Source organism: Diorhabda carinulata, chromosome 9 (genome assembly GCF_026250575.1).
Source record: "Diorhabda carinulata isolate Delta chromosome 9, icDioCari1.1, whole genome shotgun sequence".
NCBI lineage: Eukaryota > Metazoa > Arthropoda > Insecta > Coleoptera > Chrysomelidae > Diorhabda > Diorhabda carinulata.
In genome coordinates this window covers 21239746-21260966 of record NC_079468.1, presented here as the reverse complement: position 1 = coordinate 21260966, position 21221 = coordinate 21239746, and positions in this window count along the sequence as shown.

Sequence of the window (21221 nt, the reverse complement as noted above, 5' to 3'; positions counted from 1 at the left end):
GTGACGTTAATAACTGATTGAATGCGTACTACTCAGGCGGGTTCATCTGAGACAATTCAACAAAGGAAAAGACGGCTGCAAGATGTTCGAATAAGCATCTTATGTATAAACTGCTTAACGGATTTGGATGAAAAACGTAAACCTAAAAAAAAATAATGTAATAATATTAAATTGAGCGAGCAAATAGCGAATATAATTGTTGATGGAATGAAATATGTTATGCACTTATATAATTCGTGTATCGAATAGTAAAGCAGTGAAAAGATATAGAAGAAAAGTTTAATTTATTGGGGCTACGGAAATCTTTGTAGAGTATAATTCCCCGAGGATCGATGTGAGGTATAGTTAGTATAGTTATGGTAGACACAGTTAATTCTCTGTATTTTATGGCTACAGTTCTAACTTTACACCTTTATCATTAAGACGATCTGGACACCTTAGACGTAACTGTGTTAATTTATAGAGTGAGGGAGAGTGTTTAAGGAAAGTAGATATGTCACAAGATTTTTAGTACTCCACACTTTGCGAAGGTGCAAAATAACAGTGATTATGTAATGTTTAGGAGATTATTATCAATAAAATTCGTTTTTTTCGCAGGCATATAGTGTGTACTAACCATATTGAATGAATTTTTAAACCCAGTGTAGAAATACAAGAATATTTCGAAAATAGGAAAACAAAAAAATTTTAAATTTAATCTTATAACCTTTCACAGCGAATTCAAAATTTTTTCTAACAATCCACACAATAATGCTTCTGTAAGTTTCGCAAAATACGCATCTGTATCTACCAACTTCTCTGTGGTGGTTATTAACCTCTAAGGTTAGAAATACTCTTATGAATTGATGTAACCTTACATCCTCGACTGGAGACTCTTCCTCAAGAAGTGGTATTCGTATTGGATACGCCACAAGCTTTTTAACGAACACCGTTAAGAGTGATAAAAGAAGGTAGAAAAACTGGAAAAACAGACACGATATTCCAAATTGATATTCATTGCCGTGATTAAGAAGTTTCAGTAACAAATAAATTTATTAAAAAAATTATAAATTCACATCAACTGCGTATCCAAAAGAACAGTTGTAAATTTAAAACAAGTGAAATTTCTATATATTAACGATAAGACTGGGACTTATATATATGAAAATCTGGGATAGTTTCAGCCCTTAACTGAGTTCTCAGTTGTTGAAGATAAATTTAAAGTGATTGTGGTGTACCAGTTCAGTTCTTTGTGTAATAACCTGGCAGCTGTAGAACTGCAGAAAAAAAAAATGAAATAAGGAAGGGAATAGAAAGACAGATAAAAATTACTAAAGAAGGAAGGAGTAGGTAGAATAGATTTGAATAAAAAGGAGCTTATACTTGACCTCAAGACCAACAGTAAGTGTGTTAGTGTCAGCAGTGTTCTTGATGGTTAGCATATTATTTTTATTTTCTATTTGAATCATTTTATATTTTTCTTGCTTCAGCTTTTCATTTCTTCGGTAAAATTCCAAGAAGTAGGCCTTGGAATCAACCAGGAAAAGGGGTGACTCGTTGCGTAGAGTAGGCAGATTGAGACCATGGAATCGGATAGTTTTCAAGAAAGTCGTTGATAAATCTAGAGCAAATCTAGAGCCTATTCATATATTTTTTCTCAGTAAATCGTCTTGATTTACATAAAATTAAGACGATTTATCAACACAAACCTATAAAATGGTCTAAAAATTAAAAACAAAGTGAAAATGAATTCATACATTTTTTTAATCTCGTACTTTTGTACGTTTTCTAAACTACCTTTTTTGCTTGTTATGTTGTTGATTTATTTTTTTATTGATCGAGTTGCTACACTGCCTTTAAACACATCTGAAATATTATCCTTCTTTCACCCCAAAATTTGATTGCAGCACAATTAATAGTTTCGAGTGAAATGGATCGTTCACAAATTATTTGACTCAATCTATTTGTTATCATGTAACTAACACCAAATCGACAATCTGATTTATCATAAATTCGGCGGGAGCGCCAATCCTCTGATGAACACACATTCTATTTTTGGCGAGAGCGCGTATTTTGGTGAAAATATGACTTTTAAATTTGTTAATTCAAATTTTCACCACCAATATCTGCTTTTCTACAACTTATAAGCTTGAAGCTTTGAATATCCTTAAGTCACCGTATTGCTTCATATATTTTATCCTCAACTTAGATCCTTTAGGTTAAAGGATACATAGAAATGGCTAAATAATGAGAATAAGATGGCGCCAGAAAGTGTAGTGTAGTAGTAGAGGAGTGAATAGTGTATTTATTATGAAATTGGACGCTATCAGCTTTTAAACAAAAATATAAGCTGGAAAATTCAGGAACAACTTCTGAAAAATGAATGTTACTTAAGCAAATGGAACTTTCTCCAAATGGGGAAAGCCGGGATGGTTTACTGTGGTCTATGTTGTTGCAATTGTTAGTGGTCTGGTATGGTATTATTTTTAGATGACTGAAGCAGGAATTATTAAGTTCAAAAGATCTGAATAAAAGCTGCTCTAACACATATAAAAACTGAATTTAGAAGAAATTCATTCGATTCTCTTCATTTTGATTCCTAAATGAGTAGAAAATACTATATTCCACTGAAAATTTACTGAATAAACGAAGAGCACTACATATTTAAAAGTTAAAACGATATTTTAAACTGATATGAATGTGAGACAATGAATTAATTTCTTTTTGAACTTAGAAGTGGTTAAAAAACAAAAACGATTCTCGCACAACAATCATTTATTAATGAATTTTACAATAAGAAACAACGAACGATATGATGAAAAAGGGATTTCAAGAGAAAATGTACGAAAATCGATTCGTTGATTGTTTGCTATAACTATGTTTTTAATAAATCGCAATGTTTTATGGCAGTGTAGAAAAATCTTCAATGTCAAATCGCTCAGGACAATTCAAGGGGAATATTATCTAAATCTATAAATGTCTTGACTGACTGACTGATTCATTCACTCATCAACGCCCAGCCAAGGCTATTAAAGATAATTTTGAGGGTATGTTTGTATCGGTGTGTAGAGGTGCGCTAAGAAAGGATTTTGCGAAATTTCGATTTTAAAAGGGTAAAACGGGGTATGTTTGCAAATTCGATTTTTTCGTTTTTCTCGGTCGCTAATTGAGATATCGACTTCGTTTTTGCACTAAAACATTCTCCGTACAAATACCTAACAAACAATTTCTGCGATTTTCAAAATTCGACTTGGAAAGGGTTCAAAGAGTTGAACAAAAATTTTTATTACGAAACCATATATTTAGCAATTCTTCATAACGAACGAGATATCAAAGCGATTCTTTTTTAGAAATGGGTCCCGTGTGAATAACTAAAAACTAATTTCGCCGTTTTATCACAAGGTCAATCTTTGAAAGTGACAGGAATCGATTTGAGAGAGAACCGTTTCTCCCATGGTTAATTTTATGTAGCTTATCGTATAAATAATAAATGTGTGCAATTTTTAAATGATGATGTGTCTTTTCTTTATAACACGTCATTTCTCATTGAATTATCCCTATATTACGAGAGGTTCAATAAACCAAGCTAGTTTGTTATAATTCCTGAGTTTACTGCTATTGAGCAGAATTAAAGCAGTGTAAGGATTCTGAATCGTCAAGACGTCAAAATCGGAATATAATAAAAAGAGTATTGACAGTTTTCTTTAATTATAACGGTGTTGTGTACAATAAATATGCTTCGACAGGTCGGAAGATTATTGATATGAAGCATGCTTGAATAATAGCTTAAGGTTGTGGTTTATCTAAATTTATATGGTTTCCAAAAAGGACGTAGACTCCCAAATAAAATGGATACTTGAATAATTACCTCCGTTATTGCAAAAAAAGTTTTAATGAAGTTCAATCATGGTGGAAACTGATAAAAAATTGCGGTGCAAAGTCAAGAAATGATCTGCATTTGATGTAAATGATCTGTCATTAAGTGTTTTTTTCGAAAAAAATAACGAACAATGATTCGAATAGACTTCAGAGAAACTAAAACCGTTAGTGAGAAAGAAATGGAATACGAAAAGAAAAAATGTTGGAAAAAGAAACATCAATTTCTAATTGAGTCGTCATGAACGATCTACCCATTCACAGTGATTTTGTACTAAAGTTTATTTCTAATAAGTTTCTAATTTTTATTCTGAAAAGTATAAAAACCGCAAATCTCAATAATAATCTATCAATTACGCTGCTCATGAGAATTAATAGTAGACAACCATTTGAGGAAAATGAATACTTTTTCAAATAAACATACCTAGACTAAACTGATCACTTTCCGAACATGATCCGGGATAGTTTACCCGATCATAGTCCATAGAAAAGTCCTCTTGACTCAGACAAGTTAAATGGTTCTTAGTAGAACAATCGTCAAAATTCACAGCAGGATAGGGAAACGATCAAATCACATATTTTCTTTTGGGCTCGAAAAAAACTTGTTTGGAATCTTCATCGACGGGATTTGTATTGAATATATAATAGATCTATAATAGAAATATCACAAATTTTAAGTAAAACGCCACCCAACGATAACTTAATTATCGTCTTAGGAATCCGAAGTTAAACTGCTTTCATGTTAAGGATTAATAATAAAAACGATTTTGGAGGTAATCCGAATAATCTAAAAACAGACAAAACATGTTTGCCCGTATTTTGTGAATTGAATTCTTAGAGTCCTCCTAGGAAACGGATAAACAAAAGTAGTAGTCGCTTAATAGAATGGAGTTATTTCCTTGTATAGAAAACATGTTTACCATGTTTCAAGAAAACTTTTGTCAGTATTTAACGATACACGAATATTCTTCATATTTCTCAATTTATTCAGTTTGTAACTCTGCTTGTTAAAAGTTGTGTTTCGAAAAAACGAGTTTGATATTCACAACAAATTTTCTTTACAAAATATCTACTGTTTATAAGGATATCATCCGATAGATAACTTCTATAAACTTATTCTCTCTACTCTCCAAATATTATATAAAGTATTCCAACAACTAGAGCATAACTTTATATTAGTAAAATCGATGGAATTTAGAGCAAAAGTTTTGCGTTCAAGTGGATAACTTTGATGTTACATTCTACGAGGATGAAGTATTTAATACTATCTATTATCAGTTTAGTACAAAGGGTAGTTGAAGAAAACTAGTAAATACATACTATTTGGAATAGTGATAATTTAAAGAATTGTTAAATAGAAAAGAATTGGTGATAAAGAATATGAACGGACAACGACATTAGATAGACCAAATGAATGTAAGAAAATCAATAACAACTCTACAAATGATAGAAGTTAGAGAAGTGATTATGTACCATTCTTGGGATCCACGAATCATGCGGATTGCATGTGACTCGATCGCCATTTAGCGATCAGATACGACAACTGGGCGTCGGCCATTTTGTTGATGCGCTATTCGTAAATAAACCAGGGTGATCATGCACCATATCTTTAGTTTTCATTTCTTTTAAAGAGTTACTGAAAGAATGTCGCTATAGTTAACTGTATTCATAGGACAGATAAAATATCTTGTCAGTCTAAAAAATTAGTAGCCTAGATTGATGGAAAAAAGTGCGGAGTAGATTACCAAGGACTAATTACCCTTATTGCTTTTTTCACATCTACTCTAAGCGGATCATCAATCCATATTACCGATGAAATCATTCAACATGAATATAATAGAGAAAATTTTGGGAAATAATTGGGTTTTCTGTGGTTATTAATCGTCTAGCTTTCCCAATTCAACTAGTTTTTATTATTAATTCGCATTTTCTTCATTTCCTGTTGCCTTTAGTTGTAATAGATCTAGTGCATCCAGAAATGACTATAACTTACCCGTTTTACTATTGCATTCAGTCGGTAACGATTTTCTTGCGATATTAATCTTTAATTATTCATACTCCAAGCCGTTTACACTCTTTTGCCTATTGCTTCTAATACTTCAACACTAATTTCTTGGAATATTGATAAAGGCAATTTAATAAAACAATTTAACGTTTGGAACGACCTAAAAGTTTTTATCTCTTTTAAATTCTTCCAATTTTTATAAAATTATTATGAAGAATTACTAAATTATTAATCATTTCACTTTGTATATTTAGGAATTTCGTTCTTCAAAATCCTTTTTCCTCGTAATTCAATTTAAAAAGGATTAAGCCTACGTACATTTTAATACTATACAATAAAACTCATTCATAAAACAGATTCTATAAGTACTTACTGTGTCGTCCTTTATCGTCCTTTATCAGCAACATGACGGTGACCGTAGTATGTAAGCTTGACAACTATAAAACTGTATCTTAATCGAAAAATTACAAAGTTTGTTATATTTAAGCTTCTAGTTTCTAACTGTACGTGTTGGTTAATCGTCTTGAATTACACGTTTTTGATTTATCGTAGTCTACGATACAACCTTCTGGTTCAATAACCGTCACAAGTAGATGTCATATGAGAACCCTGGGTAAATTTAAGTGACTATGGAAATTGTATCGATCGGCAAATACGGGTAATTGTGATGTAAAAAGAAGAACTGTTAACATTCATAGTTTTAGAAAATATTCAATTTAACATTTCAAATTCACGTTGTAGCGATTTTTTTTCTCATTTTTAGCGAACAAAAAATAATTTTCTGTTGGTATAGGCTTATATAGTCAGATTAATTTCGACGAGATTTGTAGGTGAAATTGCAAATATTTTTGTTTGTATGTGGTATATTATGTTCGAATTAATCCATAGTATTAGTGGAAATATTGAATTGATATGGATTGAAAGAGAGATTGGGGGATATAAATAATTTTGATAATTAACTAGACTACTTTTGAAATGTACAGCATTTTTCACTATAATTCCATTAATTATTAGACTTTGGGCTATAGAAATTATTACCAGTATAACTGTTCACAAAAGCCTGAAAGCAAAACCGCTTAGAGCTTCGTTATAATATGCAGCAAAGACTGGAAGAATACCCAATTATAAATTTTGGGAACAGGAAGAATGATTAATCGGTTTCATGAGGAGAAAAAAAAATATTCCTTAAAAAAAATTGAAGAATCTCTGCGTCAAAATTGCCGATCGACATCAGTGAGATATGAGGACCACCAGTAGATCTTCACGACCTCTTTGGTGTCAGTAATTATCCTCCAATGAACCTGTTGGGTCGTGAACGGCATGCCTTTGTTGTTTTTTTTCATTCAACGCAACATTTTGGTGATTATTGCTATTAATGAAGCATCTATGAACGTAGAAGTAGTTTTATCAATAATTTCCAGCTACACCAGTAATTTTAATTGTTATTTCTAGCTTGTGATAGGTATCTTCTTCTGATATCTCATTCCTTTCTTCTTTTTCTTTGATTAAGGATTCGTTTCATGCACTAAAAGAATACAACTTGGTTTCTGGTGAAAATTTGGGTAAGAGGACTTATGGTATGCATCCATTAGGAACCTTGAACCATGATGAAACATCAATCAAAGATAATAAGGAAAAATTTTGAAAAGAAAACGTCACTATTAGCTGACTGACTAATAATTAGTACTTTTTGAGTGTCACTTTTAACTCAGTAACTAAGTAATCTGGTCAGATAACCTGAACTCTCAGAGATTTGTCCAAACTAAGTGCTTTTTATTTATTTTCCCTAAAAGATGCAATCGAAAACTAATTCTTATCAGATTATTGCGTGTATCACACAAGTAGTAGTTAATTTATTAGAAAATCAGTAGTTGAAAGCAATTCGTTTTTCAAATTTATATCAAGTTTCAACGGTCGCGTCATAAATTTCTTCTTTTACAAGCAAATATAAAACGAGGTCGCACGCGTGTTTTATGATAAAATAGTTCGAAAGTGATAACGCTACATCCTACCCGAGTAGAAATCACGTAAACGATATTTTTTTGATCGTAGATGGCAAGTAGACTGAATGCTAATGGCAGTTTTACTCAACATCTGCGTTTAATCTTATTAACTTTTTTTGTATAAAGTGTCTTTTATTATGGAGACAACCTAAACCCAAATCTTTCATAGTTTTTATAATCGATATTAAGTGTGGAAAGTAATGATTGCAACCAAAAGCACTGAAGGAGAAATATAATAATTATTTACATACTTTTCTCAAGGTAAATTTTTTTCCACTAACTCCCAAAAAAAACTAAACTGAACAATACTGATTGAAGTCACCAACCAGTTGCCAACTGATTAGTGATAACAGACTCAATTGTAACCGAAGCCTGACTGATTCAAAAGTAAAGTTGATCAGAAAGTTGGTACAAAACACGTTCACGTTCAAGATAGCCAGAATCACAACTGTTGATTTCAAATTTGGCTTCTGATTTGACGCAGATCAAAAAACTGACTTTCCGTGGCCAAAGTCAATGTTGGAACCAAAACATTGTCGTCGAATGACATGCGCACTGCGACCACCCGATACGTCCAATCGTACCAGCGTCCAACGTTGGAGGCACCGGATTAAGATCTCTTGTAATTTGGAGCAAATACCATTTCTTCCATCGAGAGGAGTTGGGATTCACTAACTTGAATTATAGATTGATAAAGTTAACTTTATTGAAGAAGGTGTTAAAGGTATTAAAGAAATCGTGTGAAAAAACAGACTGAGCGTGAAAGAATATGAAGGCTATTTAATGAATATACTGAGTTTGGGAGTAGTGGATAAAGTTTGAAACGCTACTGATAAAATTGTTGGAGGATTATTTCCAACAATAAGGTAATATTTTGGAATGTTAAAAAAGTTATGTTGCATTGAAATTTTATCTCTATAACGATTCTACTATTTAATTTAAAAGTTGACAGTAACAGCAAGCAAAGAAATGTTTGGTAAATTTCGTTGAGATATAAAACTCGATTATTTTTGAGTAAAAAAAACAAAATTTCCAGGTACAATTGTAACTGGTTATCTTTTGATTCGAAGCGCTATTATAATTTATTTTCTGTCGACTTCATTGGCAAGTTTCCATTGACATACATATCTACCGAGAAGAGACAATTCTGTGTCGTCGATTTCTGAGAGTCCCGTTAGTTTCATGTACATTGATTTGTTTTGAACCTAGTCTAGTTGGCGTTCTATCTCCAGCGATCTGGCGCCGATGGGGATGCGAAGCGTCGTCTTGTCCACGGCCAATATTTCTCATTTCTCTCATTTTATAGTAGGTAGAGAAACTTTTGTGTTATTTTTATGGAAACAATAATAAATTTCATTAACTATTGTGTATTTATATCAGTTTTATATTTAGGTCATCAAGGTTAAATATATTTTGTTGTTGTTGTTGTTGAAAATATGTTATTCAAATAAAATATCACAAAAAAGTTTGATAGAAACAGAGTTATCTTAAAAAAATAGCAACCATGATATAATTTTATCATTAATTAATCATCAAGTTATCCAAATGATTGAATTTTGTACCGGAATTATTTCAAAATTTATTACAACTGTGAAGGACGACAAGGAAGATAAAATTAGTTTAATAGTTGCTTACGACTGCACAGTTGGAATTTCTCCGTAATTTTGCTCATCATATCTGTTGTAATATACGAGGTGCAGCTAGTAAATAACGAAATTGAAACTGTTAATATTATATTTTGAATACAATAGAACGTCGATTATCCGAGCTTATGTTGTTAGAGGTAGTTTGAATAATCAAAAGTGCGTTTATTGGAAATTTTTATTTATTTCTCATTTATTTAGTTTTTCATAAATAATAAGGAAAATAACAACAGAATAGTTATTTTTATGCATAAGATCCAAAACTTTTTCAATTACACTACGGAAAGAAAATAAATAATAGAGAATTATAAACATCAGGTGGCGTGGATTCGAGTAACTCTTCATCGGTGATGTTTTCTTCATCATCATTCATTGCTATCAATAATTTAGACTAAACTTCGGCTAAAACAAATAATTAATAATTTGAGGTTATGCAAAATCATCGAAGTGAATCTGTCAACTGTCATTATTGAAGTGGCTAGAGTCACATTTAAGGAAGTTAAAGTTGTTTACTCCAGAGCGTTCCGAAAGTGTTTTGCTGTCACTTTCACTACATGGAACACTCAAAACGCAACTTTCGGTATGTAAATGAATACAGAACGAACAACTTTCAGATGGCGTCATCTAAAAAAGTTTTTCATTTATATAAACATAGTATGTACTTATAAATTGTTTGATTTAGGTACATGTATATAATGAAAAGAACTAAAATATGTGTACACAAAAAAAATAATTAAAGTTTAATCTAAGGTTCATCAAAATTAATGCTGTGGCATAAAAAGTGTCTTAATACTTGTCTGCTTCAATGTCGACTTCCTCTTTATAGCAGCTACATCTTCAATTTAGTTGTAAGATTATAGTTGTGGTCCGACTCTTCATGCTTGGAATGCCTCACTATGAGATGGTCACCACCAAGCTTCATGCTATTTCACACAAAATGGACCCCCATTTGGGCTGTCCAGAAGACCGTTTTTGCAAAAACCAAGTGTAAACAGCAACTTTCACTAATTCACTTTTCGCGTTTTTCACTGTCTACATTATGTGCGTACCTGATAATTGAATCAGAATTATTTTTCATTTCTGTTATTACCAACACCGAACTCGATAGTTAATGTCTGACCCGGTTCAAATTTTTTCAAGCGCGTTATCAATCTCATTTTATCTTTTAATGAAAAAGCCACTCGTTTTCTTTCTATTGTCATGTTTTAACAGAAATGCAGAACGGTATGAATCTGGAAGCTATCCACAACCAGCCTTATGAACGGAATGAGTTTCACAGAATCAAATCCAATGAACAAATTAGATATAAAGTTCGAAGTAAACCAATCGACGCTCTACTGTTATATGATATGGCTGAATTTGTTTATACCAAGCTTAGTCGGTTTCTAACACAAAAATTAGAAGTATACTTGCTGACAGAATCCTAAACTGTCAGTAAGTGATCTTAGCTACTTTTGAATCATTTCAGGCGTTATATTTTGTATCTAGGCTCTGATTTAGACTTCAAATAACTCCACAGGAAAAAATCCAGTGGAAATAAATCCGGTAATCTTGCTGGTCACTCAATATAACTTCGTCGGAATTATAGTTTTCAGGTATTGTCTGACGCAAACGTGAAAATCCATAGGGTTCAAACAAAATTTATTTTGATAACTGTGAATTATTGATACGATTGGGAAGGGAACGTTTTAAACTAATAACTATTCCACATCAAACAGCTTTTATGCATATTCATAGGAAAAAATAATATTAATTATTAATTTTATTCATAATTGCTTCGCAAAATTGTGATCGTTTATGTAGATCATCTTCATTTAATGCTTGGTCTCTCTCACTAATATTGTTATTTATTGTGAGTTTTGATTTTGAGTTTTTAGATTCTTCCCAGTGGGGGATTATCTATCTTTTGCCGCCTATGAAAAATGAAGAATTAGTTATAGAAATAGATGAATTTCATTCATAATTTTTCAAAGCCTTTAGAGATGTTTGAGTATTTAATACACTGCATTTCAAACTATGATTCAATTTTATCAAATTACTTTCATATCTGTAAACATTTCAAAACTCGTTTTTTCCGTGTGAGCAATATTTTTTTTAAATTTCGTAAATCCAAATGAAAAACTTTTGAACAAAATTTGTCGCGCTAGGCTACATCTTAGTTCCATTTAAAGGTTCAATGTTAATGTTTGATAATCGCCTAACAACTCGAAGATAAATAAACTTCTAACGAGTCGAATAATTAGCCAACACGAGGATTTTATTTAAAGGAAGTGGTTCGACGTTTGAACATCGGGAACATCACATATATTTCGCATAATAGAATAGAAGCCCGTTAACATTATAGAAGAGTATCTTGCTAAACTAGAAGACCAGAGCTGGAGAGTTATATATTAATATGATCTAAAGGCCATGTAAGTCTAGGGCAACAATAGCAATATTACATAGTTTTATATATTATATATCAAAGTCCTATAGTTTGAATTTTCCACACAATATTTCTCTCCATTCCTTCCTGTTCACAGCTTTTCCTCTCCAATTCTGAACATTTCGCCCCTTTCTCCTTTTCCTTATTAGTCTAATTTTGGCATTCCTTCTCTATGTAGTCTCTCAACTTGTCCCAACCATCTCACTATCTGTTCCTTGATAAACGAGCTTATTGTAGCTTCTCCATAAAGTTCCTCCAAATCTTTATTAGTTCTTCTCCTCCAGCCCTCTTCTATGTGTACTCCTCCGTAGATTCCTCTTAGTATCTTTCCAACATGGCTTCAGGGCTTGAGGGTTAATGGAAATAAGAAACTTTTGAATAAATTTGTTGCTTATTGAACTCTGCCGCTCTGGGCTACAACCTACTCAGTCTGCTGATAAATCTACCACTGGTTCTTCCTGTATACTTAGAATAATATTGAGTTCATTAACTTTATTTGTGGTTCTTCTTTTTCGTACACAACAGGGAAATTGTGTACACTGCCAGTTTCTTGCTGTACATGTTTGAAAATGTACGAAAACTAGAAAATAAAAAATAAAAAACGAGTTCAAAATTACAAATTTGAAGTCTTGTATAAAGTATTGACATTATTTAGTCATAAATGATATGCTGTAGACCTTTTTTCTCTATTATTCCCTGTATAATGTGGTTTATGAAAACAATTATTTTCCTTTATCATCATAACTTCATCTATATTGTTTAGCAATGTAACTATTCTCACAAAACTCCAAACAATAGCAACCCTTTTTCTTTTTATTATATTCAATTTTGATTAAGTTTTCCTTGACGAATTTCACTTTGTTCCGTTAGAAAACGGCAGAAAATAATTTTCCTCGAAATGAATTTCTTACGTGCAGCTTGATCGTTTTTTTATAATAAGAACGCTCATTGTTTCAAATTCTTTTCATTTCAATTAGAAATTATACCACGTTTTAAACCAAGCCGCTTTTCGAGACTGAAAAGTAATTGTCGCACTGAAACGAGATTATACAGTTTACGAGAGTTCCGATACCATGACGCCAAGTTTAATCACATCAGCTCCTACTACAACTTTTATGGATGATATAAACAGATATGTTCAATATAATTTTGATGAATTACTCAAAGTTAAGTGCTATTTTTATCTTAAGGAATACTGCAAGATGGAATTTTATAGCAGCAGTTGCTTACGCCGGTTTACTGACATCTTCTCAGTAGCTGTCGTGGAATATGCTTCTTAAACAATGTTTTGTTTCCAATTAAGAGAAATCCATAATGAAATGTCGAAATGGTGGTAATATAGCAAGCTTCAAAATTATTCACAAGTAGTATGTGTGATTATTTGATTGGCCTAAATTGAGGATCATAAGGAACATTCCTAGATTTCTCAATAACCGGAATATTCAAATCAAAAGCTCAAACAACGTCGTTTACATCTATAATTCCTTTTAAGGTGATTTTTCTTTATGAATCGCATTAATTTAGATCTACCTCAATATTTTCAATATATTTTGGTAGTTACAGAAGTTCCAGAAGGACAACTGGACATTATTTCGCTTTTCTGCTTAATCCTGGCTTCCTTTCAATAGAAATACTTGCCTCAACACGCCGACAGATATCGTAAATTGTTTGTCTGGCTATTCCCATTCTGGTCAAGTAAACCATTTCTTCAGATCTTGATTTTGTAAACTTGGTAATTATTTTACGTCGTTTGTTTTCTTTTAGGTTTTCAAACTTGGAACTGAACTTCTAACAGAGACGTAATATTTATACTTGGAACATGTGATAAATGAGAAATTACGATAAATAATTGATAACATTCTCAGTCGATGCCTATTTTATTTGCTAAGCTGTACGAATTTTTTTAAGAATCATCAACGCAGTCATATTCAACTGTATCGTGTGTATTAAACCCAAATTCTCCAAATACACTATATTTCGTTTGTTTTATTATTATACCATTAATTTGTCTCGTTTTAGCTTTTGAAATCGAATTTAATGAATATCATTAACCTTGCAACAGCTCTTTAATATTAACTTGTTAGAAAAAGAAACTTTCAAGTTTATAACTGTAAATGTATGTAGTATCCATTTAAAAAGTTGGAAATTATTCAAAATCTGCATTAATATATGAAGTTCTAAGTAATTCAATGTGTTGAACTGAAGTTGGAATTTGTGACGGTTTCGAATAACTTGAATATACTAGCTGGTTGGAATTTGCATCTTGTTTAAGCTCGAACAACTTAGGAGACACCAAAACATCTAAATATCTCATTCGGTTAAAGACCAACTTCAAAGTAGGTACAAGTTTAGGAATATAACTACATACTTCACACAATTTGTGAGAATTTCGTATAAATACGTGATTGAGGAGATATTTTCCACATAAAGAATATTAAATGTCTAATATAATTTTCAAACAGTTTATTCAACAACTTAGTTTAGAGTATCTAGTACTATTTTCATTTTATTATTTAGAGACAATAATTTTTAATGAGAAACAAGAAAATATGAAGCTCGTGCAAGAAGACTGACCAGTGACATTACCAATTGACGATGTACTGTTCCCAAGCTTTCGAAATCTGTTATAAAAATTTTTCGAACAATTATCAATGTCCTTAGGTTATTATTACTGGAAATTTTATGCTCCAGTAGAAATTCAATAAAATCAATTAATTAGAAGTCATCTGATTAAAGACAACCAATCAGTACAAGATCATACAGGGTCCTTCACGACGAACTGAATCGATATGTATATGGGAAAGTACTGCGACTAGTGTTCTGAAAATTAGTTTGCATGGGTTTTCCAAAATGCAGCTAAAATAATTTAAGTTTTCTGAAACTTCCGGTTATACCGGAAATAGAGTCAAACTTCGTTATTTTGTACGGGATGCTATAGTTTTTATTAAATTTTTGGAATCTACGCAAAATTTCAATATAACTTTTTATGAGACATTGTATGCCTAAAGTCCACCATTTTTGAATTATTCCCCATTTTCGAAATTTTTGGACACATGCAGCCCTCCACTAAAAAAATTATATTTCTAAATTTAAGTGAGTCAGGTCAAATATTTTTGGGTAAATAAGACCTACAGCTTTCAAAATCTGTGAAAATCTTGACAAAAATTTATATAGGGTGTACAGAAAATGGTGCCAAACTTCGCCATCTTAATTTTTTCAAATGGCAATCCCCATTTTTCACTTCAACAATAAATTCTATGCTTTAAATTAAGGAATAACAAAAGTTAACTTATCAAAAATTATATTTGCAACGCTTAAACGTCAAGCTGTTTTCATTGTTTGCTTGATTTTTGCTATGTTAGTTTTTTTTGACGCTCCAGACAACCGACATTTAAAAACCACGAAGATTTCAGTTTTTTCAAGTATACGAAAACCGTTAATTTGAGATATATGAATGTACTAACGGAGTCCTCTTAATTTGAAGCGTAAAATCCAATGATAGAGAGAAAAATGGGGGTTTCCAATTGACAAAATTTAGCTAGCGAATTTCGGCACCATTTTTTGAACACCCTCTATAAATTTTTGTCAAGGTTTTCACAGATTTTGAAAGCTGTTAGTGTTATTTGTCCAAATCCCAAAAATATTAGACTTGTCTCACTTAAATTTAGAAATATAACTGCATGTGTCCAAAAATTTCGAAAATGTGCTCGTAATTAAAAAGTTGTGGACTTTAGGCATACGATGCCTTATATAAAGTTATATTGAAATTTTGCGTGGATTCCAAAAATTTTATAAAAACCACAGCATTCCGTTTAAAATAACGAAGTTTGGGTATAACGGAACAACAGGAGAAAACTTAAATTATTTTGGCTGAAACGACCATTTCGGAAAATCGGTGCAAGCAAATTTTCAGAACACTAATCCCAGTACGTTCCCATATACATATTGATTCAGCTCGTCGTGAAGGATCCTGTATATTCCATGGGTTGTTTTCACTTTATCACGTTGCCATGGATACATATTAATATATTTCCATTTTACGTTTCAAATATTCAATATTTCAAAATGTCATAATTTGATTATAATAATGACGTCGATTTTAAAGAATTTGGATGTGAACATAAGAAAAAGGATGATACACAGTTTGAAGAAACCATGTGGAACCTAATTAGTAAACTGTTACAAAAATTCTATATACATATATAAAAATGAATTACTTTTCGTTGAACTCGCTGAAATTCTAGAATGGCTGGACCGATTTAGCTAATTTTGGTCTTGAATTAGTCCAGAGAAGGTTCAAAATGGCAACAAAATTTTTGATACCCTCTTTTAAATGTCACTTTTAGCTCTTCATGCTAAGCTCGTGTAGCTTGTGTTATGACATTCTCCACTTCAGTTTTATCAAATGGATTTATGATCCATGTTGGTATTTTCATCCACAGAATATTTTGAATCTGATTTTAAAATCATCATGCAGGGCAATCAAATGTCTGAATATCTTCATCAAGGCACGTGCGACAAGTTTGAAAACCAATATCTTCATTCATAAATATCAATTTACGAAGAAAAACTAAAATTACATTCTTTGTTTTTATTAAATTGAAGCTGTAAGTTGAGGTCCTTAAATTTTTTGAACAAATCTGTCAAATACTTGATGACTGCTTTAATAATGGTTAGGTTTCCTTTTAAATCAGTATATTTACTTTCCATAAATTCTAAAACTAAGTCAAAAATATACAATACAATCTTAATAAACATCCACCTTTCGACAACCAACGGATTTTGGTATGTAATAGCAATAGTTGGAAGTCTTCATCATTGTCATCGTTCGTTTTCTCATTTTATTAATTTCATTAATAACAAATTGGAAAGATTGGTGCAATCTATCACTCAAATTTTTCGCTACTAGATGTTGTAGGTGGATAACACAATGAATTGTAGTATAATTATCTAGTGAATAGAATCGATTTTTCCTTAAAAAATCACGTGTTTTACTGATTATGGAAATACAAATTTTGAAAAGTAACAGTCGCTGAGCATCTTAAAATATTATTTGCATATTTTAATAGGAGAAGTCGAGTCAATATTTTGATTCTTTACTGTCGAAACCAAATAAATTTTCATGGACCCCAGCTTACGATTGTGGACCCTCATTTTTCATCATGCCTAACGTAGATCCCCGTCGAATCTCCCGTGGACCCCTGATGGTCTCTACCACTTTGGTAATTACGAGTTTAGATCGTTGAAAATATGCTGAAAAGAATCAATATTCTTGGTAGTAATATGAGCATGAATAATATCCATTCTTTACATCCCCATTGGACTATTTCCTGGAGCCTTGTGGGAAATTTCATCAAGATACTCAAGAGGATAAACAAATATTTGTTCATTAATATATAAACTAGATAAATAAACGAAATAAATCGTGATTTTCTATATTTTGAGGTTTTAATGTTTTGAAAAATAACCTTACGGGTTCCAAAAAATATAGAAGTAGATTTAAAATTAGCGCTACGTAACAACTAGAACAACTTTCAAAGGTCTGTGAATTGAGTGATATTGTTGTAAACATCTATCAAAACTGATTTTCCGAAATGAATCAATTCTAAAATAACGTATCCGAATAATTACAAACATTTCTCATCGGATTGTATGTTTAAAATTATTGTTTGGAAACTTTTAATATGAAACGATATGTTCCAGATTCTCGACGAGGGTCCCGCATTCAGCAAGTGTGAGAAATTGTGTAATTTGGATTTTCATATCCTTATGGCAAAGGGAGAAGTCACAAAGTATCAGCAGATCCAACCGCTACGTTATATCCATTTGGTGGTTGTTCAGACATCATAACCTATTCCATTCTCATTTGCAGGATAGAACTAGCCCAATTTTAAAAAAATATATATTTCACTCGCATACCCGGAACACATAATACAGAAAATATATGATATAATTCTAAGTATTCCATCCATGAAGTACTAGAGGCATCAATAAATACAATCAAGGGTTCAGAAATTAATAGAGGCGATTGTTATAATTACCAGATAACTATGTTTTTTTGAAGATAAGATTCTTGTTTATTGGAACAATAATTCTCAAACTTTTTTGTTTCATAGATCAATTTAAAAGTTCGGTGGACCTGAAGTTACACTACCACCGATTTCCAAATCGATAGGGTTAATTATAATTTGATTATAAGTTGATTTTAATTGATTGAGCTGTGAGTAGATATCAAGCAAAGTTGCCAAATCAAAAAATTGACTCCACTCAGCTTTACTTTTTTGAGTGACCCACAGCACAAGAACCAATCAATTCTCAAAAATTTCATTTAAAAAACAGTCTTAATATATTCATAATTAAACACTTGTAATGTAAGTTCGAAAATCTTGATGGATTGACAGCAAATTATCAATATTTAGCTTGAGTTTTGTATCTCCCCGTTCTTCCAACTTCTCCTTTAATTTGTTGATAAGTTTGTAACGGCACCAAAACTGTGTTTGACAAAATATGACCACTTTTGCACAGTTCTTCAAAGTCTAGGATATTTTTTCAGGATAATCAAATGTTGAACGTATGTCTTGAATATTTTCATCTCGAGATTTCTTTTAATTCAATTTCCTATTCAGACACTGGTAATCACTAATATCGATAAAAATTTTTTTATGGAATTCCGAGAATACATGATTAACGTTTATCCTTGACATTCGTATACTTACAAGTCGTATTAACGTATGAACAAGCGTTGCGGACTGAGTTGTGACCCGCGCGGCAAAAGCAAGTCTCGTTGTACTAAATATGAGATATGCAAGTTTTTACAAGTAACAGACGTTGTGCTTAAGATTGTGAAGCCCCATTTTTTGTCCCGTGAATCACCTGGACCACGGTATTAGAGTAACGAAGGGACAATAGATGTTTAATACTTTAAGTGCCATTGATCAAGTAGACAAAATGGTGAACGAAAGTGTATATTTTGAACAAATACAAAATATGTATTAGCAATTGGATACTTGTCAAAGTAGTTGAATTCTTTTCTCTTCTTATTTCTCTTCTCCTAAACCTACATGTAAATTTAATTTACGATGTTTAACTTGAACTTCAGCAGAGAAGAATCGAAAGTCTTGAGCGTAAGAAACAGTGACGAAGAAAAAAGTAATTTTCATATTCCGTTCTTCATTTCTTTCATGCTGGGAAGAACCCATCTCCATTGCAAAATTCTTTCTTTATTGTCGTTTCTTCCGTCGTGTTTGCTATGTTTTTTTATCACTAAATATAGAGATATATTTCTTTTTTGCCAATTATTTTGGTTTTTCCATTCGAAGTATTATTTAGTAGTCTAAAATGAATTATTTTCTTCAAGCTATAAACTACATAACTACCCAATATCCCGCTATTCATATTTTTTAAAGAAAATCTTTCGTCTGATTGACAACTTGAACTTTTTAAAATTCCAATTAGTGTCTGTTTTAGCTGTTATATTTCCCATCAAATTAGATCTATATGTCGATAGTTAATCCGTATTGTTTTAACAGGATAGCTCTCTTCCACGTGTTGGTATTATTATCAGAGAATATCTCATTATGTGGTATAATTAAATAGCCACCAATATCACCAGACTTATCGCAATTGCTTTTTGTGGGATTATGTTAAAGATGAAAGTTATAAAATTGGACTGATTCTGAAGATATCAAATTGTGTTAAAAGTGTAATGAATTAAGATACTAGCTGAGGTTATTTGAAATCAATAATTGTCAAAATGCTAGATTATTTGCTTTGTAAAAAAATTATTAATTAGATATAGTTCAATTTTACATTATCGATACGTATTTTTGAAATCACCTATTAAGTACAACCTATTTTTTTTATTGTTAATCCAACTGTCACGTGAAAACTTTCCAGATGGAAAATTTTTTCCAAAAGCTTATTTTTTTCTTATAAACTACTTCAAACAAAAGAGGATTACTAAAAAATCGCTCCAAGCTCAGAAATAAATGAAGCTTTCTACGAAATACGCAGCTCGACAAATTGATGAAAGAAAAATTATCTCTTTGAGAAAGTATTGAAATATGCTTCTACTAAGATATCAAAGGGATGTTTCAATTTTTAATCGTGTTTGACTATTGATAATTAAATGTCCTCGAAAATGAATGTGGGTTTAATCATTAATGGTAATTTTATTTTGTTGATAACGTTTTATCATTCTAGCTTTGAATGACAATCTCTTTACATGTTGTAAACAATTAATACCACAAAAATACATTATCTTTAATTGATTCTAAAGGATTTTTTTATAACTATCATAAAAGTATCACTTCAATGACTATCAAAAGCGCTACAAGAAGACGTTTACAAAGTGTATGTTAAAATATTAAGGGTGTACCATAAATAATGTCAGTTCCACTTTGTTTATTGTATAATCAAGGTCTTTCGTATTCTATGGCTCAAACCCAACGTTTCTTCAGATCTTGGTAACCATCTTTGGGCTTATTGCACTTCATGTTCAACATCTCCTTTGGATTCAATTTTTTCCCATGCATCATGAACCTGAATGAATAGTAATCTGACGATAAAAGGTCCAATGAATACCAGATGTTGTAGGAGTCCAATACTATTAAGATCTTTGATCTCATTTCGCGCAACTTCCTCAGTATGTGGTTTAGCAAGAGAACTCGCTTTCGATTAACTAAATCTGAATAAAAGTCCAGTTTCGTTGCTAAATCGTCCTCTATCTATCCACACACTACGTGTTTAAGTCAAATTAAATTCAGTAAAATATGTGATGATATTATTCTTTAAATTCACTGGTGAGTTTTAACTTTTTATTTGCTTTTTATATGAATCGATTTTTTAAAACGGGTGTAAGTCCTAGTAAACATTTGGACAACTAAAAAAAACTGGTTAAATCAAAATATTTCACTTGAAATATTTTAGTAAAAATTTACAATTTACAACAGGAATCAAAATTTTACACTTGTATCTTTATCCATAATTCAGCAATATAACTAAAAATGAGAATCGCCATTAAAAAAAAAAAATAAATTGCAAGGAGATAAAAAACCATTATATTTCAAGTAAAAACTGTTATTTTAATAGTGAGATACTAAAATTACTTAAATGAGTTTAAAAGTTGGAGATTTGAGGCGCTATTTCTGATTTATGGATCATCGTTAGTGTCTTTAACCTCGAAATCGCTGGTAATCTCTTGAGATCTATCATCAGTTGGCCAGTAACAAATTATCGAGCATCGAAAAAGCCCGATGCTCTCAGTTTTTTAATATTTTCCATGTTTACAG